Genomic DNA, 4,278 nt, shown 5'->3' on the forward strand with positions numbered 1-4,278 from the left:
GTTGTTGATTCCATCCTTGATTTTTTTAGGACGATAGTAGTTGTTGTTCACGAAATTCACATCCTCATGGGTTCTAGGATAGCTATTCCCTGAATGTCCAGTGTTTCCACATACTTCACATGTCATGTGGGAATCATGAATGTGCATGACTTCTTGCTTCTCATTAGCTCGATCTTTGAGCTTCTTCATCAGTAGGTCCATCTTAGTAGACAAGCATATCTACCTCCCTGCGTTGATGCATACCTCCACCTCTCTTGCGGGTCTAGAGATGTTCTTCATTCCAACCTTGGTTGGAGGCCATCTTCTCTACAAGAGCTATTGCAGCTAGTATGGTGAGTAATAGGAATGCACCTCCAGCAGCAACATCCATAGTCTCACTGGGTACTGTTGGTCAACCCATGGTAGAAAGTCTTCATGAGTAGCCAATTCTCCATCCCATGATGAGGACATTCTATAATGTAATCTTGGAAATGTTCCCATGCCTCAGGGACAAATTCATCATGTTGCTGCTGAAAACTTGAAATTCTCCCACGTAGAGCATTTGTCTTACCCATGGGAAAGAACTATGCTAGGAAGGCAGTGGAGCAGTTATCCCATGTAGTATTTCTATCTTTGTTGGTGTAGAACCATTGCTTCACCTTCCCCAAGAGTGAGAATGGGAAAAGGCGAAGTAGTATGGAGTATCTGGTTACTCCTTTGATGGTGAAAGTGCTACAGATTTCCAGGAAGTGTTGGAGATGTGCACTCGCATCTTCATGTGGCTTTCCACAAAACTGGCTCGCTTGCACCATGTTGATGAGGGTTGGCTTAAGCTTAATCCATTTTCTCCAACATTGACTATTGGTCCAGTTCAGATGTTGGCTATAGTTGGAGCAGAGAATTCAGGGAGAGTCTTGTTAGCTATGGCTTCAAATTCTGGTGTTAAGCTTCGCCTTATCCGGTTGCCTTACAAATCTAAAGCTAAAACCTTTTTAAGTTTAGCCTTAGTCCTCTTAAGTAATGCTTTTGGATTGTCAACGCAGTTTGTTGAAAGGTCAAAATCGGTCATACATTACCCTGCATAAGATACACAAGTAGACAGAACAAGGGTAATATTGCTTGAGCTGGGGTCAATGGTTATCTCGATCACATCAATAAGTATCAGTTTATCAATACTTTCTTTGCCTAGCTACCATACCCGGCAATAGCGCCAAAAATGTTTGTTGGTATTTATTAGCGTGTCACTTGTATAAGTAGTCACCCTATGTTATTGACATTTCTTAGCATCTCCTAGTAAGTTGTCATCCCTAGTGTTGGTGCCAGAAATGCTTTTTGGTACTACCTAGTGCCACTTCTAGAATGACACTAAGAAGTACTTTAATATCTCATGTGACTAGAAAGAGAATATATATAATAAGATAAAAAGAATATGCAAGTGCACAGATAATATACCATTATAGCACTTTACCCTAGAGTATTCCAGGTATCATTATTTATATTTTTACCACAGGGAAGGTCTAGCATGGACATATATTGATAACTTATACTATTGATGGAGAAGTAAACCATAACCAATATTCTACTCATAATAGGGGTAAGTCATAGGATAAGATATATATATGATAATTATTTATCAATGATAATGATAAAGCACTTGGAGTACTCCTTTCTATGGCATTAGCATGGTCAGGTAGAATATTAGAGGAATAATTCCTAAATTATTCTTAATTACAAGTGAAAGCATACATTGATTAGTGCAATTACACCTAGTAATCATAGCTAAGATCATCTTCATATCTACATATAAGGGATATTACTAAGGGAGATTAAGAACAGAGCTTGTCCCCCATTGTAATCTGATCCTACGTGATACCTACATCGAGGAGTGGACTACAAAGGACAATGGGAGTGTCCCGTCCACGATCTACCATATGACCCAGAATATAGGGTATATCTACAGGCAAACAACGTATAAGCTCCATGCTTACACAATGTTGACCACCCACCCATGGTACCTTAGGATGAGCTCTGTATGAACTTATGCATGAACATGATGATAAACTAGCTATACCAAGTATATATTCAAAGTAGACGATGGACATTATAATGAAGAACATAAATGAGATGAATACTAATAATGTCATAACAATTGTAGCAAGCATATAAAAATAATGGTGATACAAAAGAGAGGGGTACAAAGAGCATACCGAACCACGCTCTTGACATGATCGGGAATCCAAGCAAAGCCTGCTTGCCTCCCTCTAGACCTAGCCTAACTAGTTGTGCCATAAAATTGCTAGAGCTCTGAAGATGATTAGGGTTTCTGTCTTCTCAAAATGACTTATTTTCTCAGGGTGTGCTAGGTACTGGTATATATAGCCCGTAGCATCCAACGTGAGCCCTTAGATCAAACCGACTTAAAGAACAGCATAGATGCAACCTAGGAGGCGGTGGAGAACCGACTTTGCGATGCGGAGGCTAATGGTGGGCCCCAAAGGCCAGGCAGCCTATAGGTGGGTCTGAACAGCCCCACCTGGTAGCCCCTCACTCTCTACCTTGGCATGGTGTCCTCTGGTGTTCTCTAGAACCTTTTAGTGTCCGTTTCACGATGGATAAGCACAATTAAATTTGACATGTAGATCCACCTTGACAGTTTCTAGATAAACCCTGTAGAAAATCACAAATTCACCAAAACTCATGGAATTTGTTAGTTTAAACCCTATAGACCTTTGTTGGTGATCATATTTATGCCCTTATACATGTTTTATTGATGGTCTATAATGGTTGTTAACTACCGTCAACAATATCCCAAAGCCCCTGAGCTTAAATCTAAGTACTCAGTACTCAAATATAGGATCATAAAAGCCTTCTCAGAGGTATGATAAAATAACTTGACTGGCGAGCAAGGAAAATTGTCTGTGAAACCATGATGCTGCAGCCCCTGAGAATAGAGTACTTGGTAATTGGAGAAGCATAGACTGAAGAATCTTAAGATTACTTAGCAATAACAAAGCTTTAGGCGGGAAGCCACATCAATAGGGCCCCCATATTGCCGCCACTTTGATAAAAGCAAGCAATCATCCATCTGACATTGCACATGAACATCTATGAAAGAGGACTATCCTTTAGTGTACTATAGAGTCACATGGGATGAAACAGAATCTTGTACTATGTACTATAGAATTGACTCAACACGCACTATGTGCTCATGAAGATTTATCTTCTAGGCACAACCAACTACATAACCAAGTCTATGATGAACCATCCGCTAGCTCCAAGGATCAAACATAGAAGATCACAAGTTCAAAACTTGCCAGCCCAAAATCCACCTGTAGTGAATGTGATTGTATCCGAAATGTCTAAGCCCCTAGGAGTAGTCGGTATAGCAGATAGACTACAATCTTGCAACTAGAAGAACTCTTATTATAGGGACTAGAGGTAGGCTAGTCCTAGAATTGTGAAGAGTAGAGTAGCCTAGAACCATAGCTAGAAGAACTCTTGTTACTATGTATTGCAATCATGCAATACATAGTCCCATGTCAGTTCTTCACGGCGCCACTCGACGTCTATCCATGAACGGTTGGTTGTTGATTCGAGTGAGTCTAGATGCTGAGGGTTGGGATTTGTAGGATGCATGTCCAACTAGCACCTCCTGCATACTAGCCACCATGTTGTGGGTTCCATGAGTTTGATTCCTTTGCATGTACAAGAATTGTCCACAGTTCTCCGCTGCATGCAAATTCTTAGGCTAGGCAGAGCTGCACTTCTCTCCTGACTCGGATGTATAGGTAGTTTGTTCAAAGAACCAAGTACATTGAGTCAGGTACCTCCTACCGAGTAAGTTGTAGAGTGTTTGGATTGTAATATGCCTTATTGAGGCCTTGCACTTGTAACACATGTAATCTGAAATGAAAACCATCATTAGAATCTACTGTGAATTTATGACATGTTGGTGTATTGAACAAATCACCCTATAGTCAGCAAGTCTAAGTAGAAGTCAAAAAATACCGATCAGAACCGAGTATGTCTGGAATGTTGACCGTGTCGGCACAGAAATTTGTCTCGTGCCAGGCACATGAGCAAGCCAGCAGGGTCTGCTCGAAGGAGCTAGAGATTCACCTAGCTTCAACACAGGCATAGTCAATCCTGCATACTCCTCCCGAGACGTGCCAATCAATTTGACCCTAAAATTGATAAGGAGAGAAAGTTTTTTAGTAATTTAAGGTGGAACCTGCCGGTCTGTGCCCAAACAGTTCCAAGTGTGCTGCTTTAGGAGTAGCCATATGGTAAGAGTGACTG

At 40.9% G+C, this 4,278-nt stretch overlaps 1 non-coding gene across 1 annotated transcript; it reads left to right on the plus strand.

Moving 5' to 3' along the window:
* The first annotated feature begins 432 nt into the window (after positions 1 to 432).
* Positions 433 to 541, plus strand: LOC136462151 (small nucleolar RNA R71). Its single transcript, XR_010760669.1, has one exon. It is a non-coding gene; the product is annotated as a small nucleolar RNA R71 (small nucleolar RNA).
* Positions 542 to 4,278: the final 3,737 nt, after the last annotated feature.

The sequence above is a fragment of the Miscanthus floridulus genome, chromosome 6 (assembly GCF_019320115.1).
Source record: "Miscanthus floridulus cultivar M001 chromosome 6, ASM1932011v1, whole genome shotgun sequence".
NCBI lineage: Eukaryota > Viridiplantae > Streptophyta > Magnoliopsida > Poales > Poaceae > Miscanthus > Miscanthus floridulus.